The following is an 8,743-nucleotide window of genomic DNA, read 5'->3' as shown; positions in this document are numbered from 1 at the left end:
ATATATGAACGCATTGAATGCGGACTGATGTGATTTGTGTATCGACCTCACATGTGCCGCATATCACGTGCTTACACTAGTTCACAAGCTCGAGGTCGCTACGATTTTCGCTGTCGAGCGAGTTTCAGTCTGTCGATTAAACCGTTTTTACAAATGTAGTGAACTTATTCTGTGAAAATAATGTTTTATAAAATATCAATATACCTATGAAAACGCATGTATGGGTGCACGTGAGAAAGACATACCATGGATAGCCTCTGGTCACTTATGTACCTGAAATGTAAATATACCGTGCGTTTGCGGACTGTGGAATGATTTCCAAAATGTACATGACTGAGAGTAATTTGGTTCCATAAAAGAACAATACATTGATAATTTTGATAACATAATTTTGATTTATTTCTTTTATTGTTGTTATTGTTCCGAACAATGCCACACACACACAAAACCTCGGAAATATTAAAAGATTGACGAAAATTCAATTTTTCGGTATTATTTCCAAAAATGTCCGTATCGGAATGGTTAGATTTTCATAATATCAACTCTACATAGTGACATAACCATTATATGAAAGTTTCAACGAATTATGCTGGTTAATTGCGTAAGTGTTGAGCCTCCTTAAATATGTGGTTGACATTTCTGTTTTGGAATTAGCAATTCTAATTAAATAAGGGTTCTATCGAACAAAGCCATTAACCTGTCCCTCTGCTTTCAGTATGCTTTTAATGTTGTTATATCAAGACTCACCAAATTAGAACTTACAAATTGTTTCAGCACAAATGCAACGAAGGTACCACAAGCTTCCAAAATGAATGCTTATTTCAGCATCAACGGTACAGCAGCATCGATAGAAAAGAAGAGTGCTGTGGTTGAAGGAGAAATACAAGGTATATCTGTGGTGATTTGAGCCGAAAATGGTATTAAGGTATTTATCGCTCAATCTCTGGTTCTTGGGGAGGCAATAAGGTGGCCGTAGTTATAAAACCTGCAACTTAAAGTTTGTTTTTCGCTAATTTCGAATTTGGGAGACACAATTAAAAATAATTATTTAGCTTCCAAAAGGGTTTTTTGTTTATCGCAAAATCACTTTCTAACCTGGAAATCAAAGTGTGCTTGCCGCAAAATCTAACATTTGCAAGAGACATGTATTTGTAGTTCTGCAGCCTACAAAAGTTTGTTTGTCGCAAAATCTCAAATTTCTAGTATGGAACTTAGCATATGTTTGTTTCAAAATCTCAAAATTGCAATAGGCAAGTGACCTTAGTAACCTGGCATGCAAATAAGACATTGATTGTAAATCAATCAAACATATAAAGATAGAAGCTCTCTAGCCAGTAAATAAGGATGCGAGCTGTGAACGCATAAGATAATCAGAAGCAAGGGACCGTATCAGTTTATTTTGCTAAGCGCGAGCATATCACCAACAGGCAATCGTTGTAGACAAGTTTCTGGCTTGCTAAGGAATTAATCAGTGTGACGCCAAGAGGCAATTCATGCACGTGACTTTAACTCACTGACCTCAGTTGCCCAAACGTCGGTTAACTTCAGCATCATATGTGAGATATGTGCCCTGTAGCTATTCAAGAGAATTCAGTGTTTTAAAAAGTGGTTTTAAAGGCATTTCATCCATCTGTCAACCATCATACCATTACCTCGTTCTAACATTAAAGACATAAGATATACAGACATCTCTATTCATTGCAAAGCTACACATATTTGTAATTAAAATACAGATATCTGTATTTATGTCATAATTAGAGATGTCTGCATTTAAAATACAGATATTTCCCTATCCTACAGCCGTGGGCATGAAAGAGTATTACATAAACAAAATTTGCCGCCCTAACCACCAACCAATTCCAACAAATTAATTAGGTTTTATATTATATTTATTAGCGATACCGACAGTATCTGACTGTGATTAGAAGACGAATACATGTACGAAATAGAGAAATGACTCACCGGTTCTATGTGCTCGTTCAACTGAATAATATCGCAACTCTTTTGAAAAAATGTCTTCGAAATTACCCTTGGATTTCGAAATTGCAGAAAATAGTGAGCATCATATATGGTTATGTACAACAGATCGTATACACATTCTAATTCGTTGTCATACACTAAAGGTAAAAATTTCCACATCTGCAAGTTTCTACAATATACCTTAATATCGGCCGGTATAGCAAAATGCGCACTAACTGCCGAATTACATGTAATTATATAAAGTAATAGATAATTATTTAAATTTCCATAGAGGTATCACATGTAGTTCTAGGTAATCGTAATAGTTGTATATGATCGTTTGAATATGAAGTAATTCAATGTTTTTTTCCATGACGTTTCCGGAGTAATCGTAATTGTGTCTACGTAAAGATTGTTGACGTCATAGTACAACGACGTCAGAATATGACATTTTCAAAACCACACTGAAATCTTGGCCTGACAGAAAGTCAGGGTTTCCATTGCGGCAATGGAATTCGTAACGTCATTGTTCAGCCATTGTGACGTCACGTCACGTGAAATGGGGTGTCAGATAGAAATTTCCTACACACTTTTCTTACCCCGGACAGCTCTATCTTACTCACACGGAAATGAGAGAAAATATGTCTGATTATGCAATTAATACAGATAGTTGAACTTAAATGCATATATCTGCAAAAAAAATATACAAATATCTGTATTAAATGGGTAAAAACCCAGCTTGACATATACATATATTAAAAAATTTGATGTTTGTTCTGTACATGAATCTACCAACTGAAAGCAACTACATTAGACCATGAATACAATATGAATACAACGATTTTCGTGCAACCAGACAGCTGATTTTACACACAATGACCACTTCATATGAAACCTTTCTCATTTTGGAGTAGACCTAGCACGGATCGTGGAGACAGAGACCTAGACAAGCAAATACAGGGGTCATATCAAAAAGAATTTGATATGGAACGTAGCGTATAGGGTATATGTCAGAGTGTGTAGACGCACATGTACTTGACTAAGGTAAGCGAACAGGTAACATCATATGGAGACACAGATTAGAAACTATGTAACCGGTAACCACAGTCGTTATAGTCTTTTTCGTGGCTCAATGCGGCAGAAATGTAACCGTGGTAATTGATATTTCAATATCTCCGTTAAGGATCTCATTCGGGACGTCTTTTGTATTTTCTGACGCCGATTGAGTTAAAAGAAATTCCCCGAGCCATTATAATCAGTTGGAAGAAGTTTGTGTTTTTACCAGGGTGACACTCACAGGGATCACATATACATTTGTAGTTTAAACCATTTTATGCTATTCTTAGAAGACTGTTCCAGGGATCATTTCAGGGGAGTGAATTTTCGGATTTCTCTACTACTGCCATCAACTGTAGCATGCAGAGTCTTTGTTTTCAGTATAAGCCATTTTTAAATTTTTTTTTAAAAACTCTTCTCTGAAAAAATCCCCAAGTAAGGTGAGAACCAAGAGAGGTTTATCAGGGGATGTAACTGTAGGCAAGGAGCACAAAAAGATCGTTCTCTAGTGTTTTGTCGCAAGCAGGGGACAGGAATCCTTAATACAGATGAAATGAAATATAATTTTGAGATGTTCCCTGATTTTACTACTCTCTGTGTCCGAGACGGACACAGAGAGCTCCGTGGTAAGTCTGCCTCAAAATGTAAAATGTCTAGTACTACGCATAGTACCGTTTCTGAGAAGGGTTATCTCCCTTCTCGAGATAACGTAGTTGCGAGAAATAATAATAAACATTAAAATCATGAATGATGCAACATTGTACTATTATTATTATTATTGCTAATTTAAATTTAAAACAAAAAATTACTCATAACATTGTCATATTAAATACTGACTTCCTCATGGACGTCCGGCTGGTTAATCCCCGTGACATCAACATGCACATTAAACTCAGAGAACTTTGTAATGACAAAGGGCACTTAATCCACCAACTAATCATCATTTACATCTGCAGGTATTTTGGTAAGCAGCAAATTCAACGGCTATACATTTAACTTCCCAGTTACTCAAAATTCAAAAATAATCTATTTTTTTATTTGCACATTTGTAACTACAAAGTAGTTTGAAGGCAAAATAGAAAAACACAGTGAAATACCTACATAGACATGTACATGTAGAAAAGTCGCAAAGTGATTGCTTATATTTCTAATAACATTTTTAGCTGCAAAGTCCATACCTTATACTGTCAGCAAGCCCATCTCCTCAGTTGTAAAGACTGTTTAACGAATAAGCAAGAGTCCAGTATAAATTGGGAGTTGTTTGTAGATAATATTGAGGTCAAATAATTGGTATCTAAGGTAACATCATTATGATTAGAAATGCATTTTTAGAAATATTCTTTTCTGGCAGATTCATTAAGGGAACAGTGAAAAAAGAAGTGTACTTCATTTTCTAACACACCACATTTTTCTCTGGTCTCTTGGTATACTTTTGAGACGCCCCATGGCTAGCTCCAGCTTGTGTTCACATAAACGAAATGAAGTAAACATTTTCCTTAAATTACTACTGTTAATGTTAAGGTATTTTTCAGGGACATACTCAATCTTTAAGTCTTTATACATAAATAATTTATTACTCTCGTTTATTTTTTTTAGTTTATTAAAGAATCTTATCTCATATTGCTTTTTTAGATTTTGCTTGGTTTTAATTTTAAGTTGGTAATTATACTATACAATGCGTCAGGATCCTGTATAATTTGATGTAAATCGTTGTCTAATGTCATATCATTAACATAACTAAACCAGGTGCATGTGCCATTTTCATGTAAAGTTTTTTTTTAATAGATGAGCCTCCTTTATCAGAGGGTTTAAATTGTCTGAATCTTGAAGTATTCTACTTAAATAGCCACATGCTTGAGTGTTTATAAGGGTCTCAATAGTATAATGTCCCAGGTCTGCTCTGGAGCCTAGATTTACTGCTCTTTTCCTAATCCCTAGCGTATGTTAACAGAATTTCAAATGTACTTGCTCAAAGGGAGATTTATCAATAAAGGAGAAATAAAACTGCTTATTGCTATTACCTGTTCGGATTTTTCTGCTTAATATATTTTGGTATAAATTCATGTACCATACTTCTGCATTATATGGCAGGACAGGTTTTACAAGGGATTGAAAGAGTTTGTTATATTTTCTGCATTTTTTTTATTGCAAAAAAACGTTAATACCTTTGTTGGACAATTCCTTTACAGACGGTGTACATTTACCTGCTGTATTTACCAGGTTACCAAAATATATATATTCTTTAGTCACGTCTATATTATAGTTACCAATATTAAATTTGTATTTTTCAATAACACGGTTTGTTGAATTGAATATCATTGCTTTTGTTTTTCGGGTATTTATTGAAAGTTTCCATCTATTGCAATATTTATTTAAGTCATTTAATGAGTTTTATAATCCCTCGGCTGTTTCAGACAATATTACCAGATCATCTGCGAACATAAGGCAACCTATTTCCAAGACGACATGCTTTAAAGAATACACTGTCTACCGAAAAGACCGCACCCCAAATAAACATGGCCAAAGCCACGGAGGTTTGCTGCTTGCAATCACAAACAAATACCACACAGAACAAATAAAAGAATTAGGAACAGACAGCGAATCACTTTGGGCTAACATCTCCATGACAAATTCACACAACCTCACCATAGGAGCATACTATAGACCACCATCAGACAAAGGGCACTCACTAGAACAACTAGAAATCTCTATAAACAGACTAGGTCAAAACACCAGCAAAATAACATGCAACAGTGAAGATTTCAACTTACCACACAATCATCAAACAACAACAAAAACTTCACCGACATCATAGACAACAACTCCCTCACACAAATAGCGACAAAGCCCACCAGAGGAGACCACATACTCAACCTGACACCTACAAACAGACCATCAGTCATTAACAAGACTGAAACCACACCACCTATAGGTAAATCCGACCATGACGACTGAAAAGAATAAGAAGAGAACCCAGAACCATATACCTATACAACAAAGCTGACAAGAACAACATTAGAAACGATCTCACATTTCTAAAAAAAAAAAAACAACTCAACAACAAACTAACCAAACCGCAGACAATATTTGGAACATGTTCAAAACAACACTTAGTTATTCAGTCACCAAAAATATCCGGCCTCAAAAACAAATTACATACAAATCCAAACTTCCATGGATTACACATTCTCTCCGTCGACTCATGAAAAAATGTAAACACTTGCAGACTAAAAACATAACAAAACATGAACTTATACAGAAATATAAATCAACAAAATCAGAACTACAAAAACAAACACGCAACGTATATCTAAACTACATATAAAGAAAAAGATAAAAGACCTACCACTAGACAAACCAAGCACACCCTCGCCTAGTAAAAAAATAACCCCAAAAAACTATTCCCCTACATACAAACCACAAGGAAAATAAACTCATAACCGCACTACGTAAAGACGGACAACTAAAAACTGACACTACATGCAAAGTTAACAATTCACTACAGAACAGGACTGCCCCATACCAGACAAAGGACCTTCTCCACACCCTCTCATGCCAGAAATACACATTATACAACAAGGCATCTATAAACTTCTCAACAACATCAACCCACATAAAGCAACAGGACCTGACAATATTTACGGCAGAATACTTAAAGAATTAAGTGACAGCACAGCACCCATTCTCACAAAAATCTTCACCCGCTCCCTCGCTACAGGATCATTACCATCAGATTGGAAACACGCAAACGTCAACCCAGTATACAAACAATGAGACAACTTAGACAAGTACAACCTAGAAAATTATAGACCAATATCACCAACCTGCATCACATGTTAACTCATGGAACACATCATAACAAGCGCCACAATGACACATCTGAAGAACAACAACATATTATGACCTACAACACGGCTTTAGATCCTCTAGATCCTTAGAAACAAAGCTCACCACATTCATACACGATCTCGCATCAACAAACAGACAGACATCATCATAATGTATTTTGCTAAAGCTTTTGACAAAGTCAACGAATACAATACAAACTCAAATATTACGGGATAACAGGGAACACACACGCATGGATTACAGACTTTCTCTCACTCCGCACCCAACAGTAGCACTGTGTAAAATTTGACGAAAGAGAAAGTTATGAGAATGAACAAACTCGGCAAAATACGGAACACTTTTTAGCGCCAAAAGAGGAAAACGCACATTCAAAATTGGATGAATTCAAAGAGAAAAGTAATCAGAAATATAATAAATTATAATACAAACCTGAACTTGAGTGACATTTTGACTTCATCTGAATATCGCTTCTTCGACCAAACGCAAGTAATTCGGTGACCCATTCATGCAGAAATATTCAAACCCAGCATCCCGACAGCCAATCATATGATTATGACGTCATGGATGTCGTAGGAATTGGCGGTAATGATCAAGCGTCTCTTCTGCTGAGACTTTGAAGATAAAGTTCATGTATAATACATTTCCCCATGTTTTTTTCATTTTGAAATGGTTTCCTTTGTCCAAAATCTGCTCTGAATAATTGTTTTCAATCAGAAATACTTTATCCACGTGGCAGACATTTCAATGACCGCCTTGGAAGAGGCATACCGACAGGTACCACATAATTTCACTGCTGCTTGTGTTATTTTATTTAATATACTTCAGTAATATACTTATTATATAATTGATATTTATTTTAGATTTGAGCTCCATTATTTAAAAGATCATTATTTTTTACAATATCATAATTATAGCTCTGTTTCTATTTATGACTTCATTGTCTCTTTTTAATTCACACTATATTAGTTTATATCCTGTAAATGTTTACACCTTGCTACATAAGCATATATGCACATGTACATTACACTAGTACAGTGTCTTAACTTGTCTTTTGTAACACTTGTGTGACATTCAAGTGTGATATCATATGCTCTACTGTATAATTTTAGCATATCTAATTTGAATTGTTGTCCAGTTTTTATATTTATTCATAAGTACTGTGATCCTTGTTAAATTTTATATGTTTTGTCGCAAGAATAGCACTACAGTGCTAATGTTATTATGTTACATGTATATGCGACGTTAAATAAAGCTTCTTGAATCTTGAATCTTTAATGGTGTCGGGTACCATTACCCCATGCTTATTCATTTTGCAGTGGTTTCCTTTGTCCAAAATCTGCTCTGAATAATTGTATTCAAACAAAATGGCTGGCAATTGTGCCATAATTACATATCTTTGCATATCCGAAAATAATATTGCATACCTAAAAATATTCTGCCTATCCAATATTATTTTGACTGTATACACAAATTTAAACTTGTTGTTTTTTGTATTCAATATTATTTTTGTCTTGCATGTTTTTTTTGTGTTTTTTTAATGCAGACCATTAACCGCACTATTTATTATTTCAATTTTTATTTCCATTTGTGATTAAGGTTGGCTCTTTTTATTGTTTATTTGCTTAACCACAGGGTATGTGTCCGCGAGACAGTTAATTGAAACGTCATTTAAAGACCGGCATATGTTCACGAATTATGGATCAACCCAAAGCATCTCACTTTACTTGGTCAACTTACACGAAACATATATTCACTTTTCTTTTCAACGCTTTCTTTCTGACATGGACAGTGCGAAGTCATAAAAATAGGCTATTAATTATTTATCGCTAATTGGTATTTTAAATCAATAATTAGACTAAAGGCTATTTTCGTAAACGTA

The sequence above is a fragment of the Mizuhopecten yessoensis genome, unplaced genomic scaffold (genome assembly GCF_002113885.1).
Source record: "Mizuhopecten yessoensis strain PY_sf001 unplaced genomic scaffold, ASM211388v2 scaffold716223, whole genome shotgun sequence".
NCBI classification, from domain to species: Eukaryota; Metazoa; Mollusca; class Bivalvia; order Pectinida; family Pectinidae; genus Mizuhopecten; species Mizuhopecten yessoensis.
Note: the sequence above shows the minus strand (reverse complement) of the source record.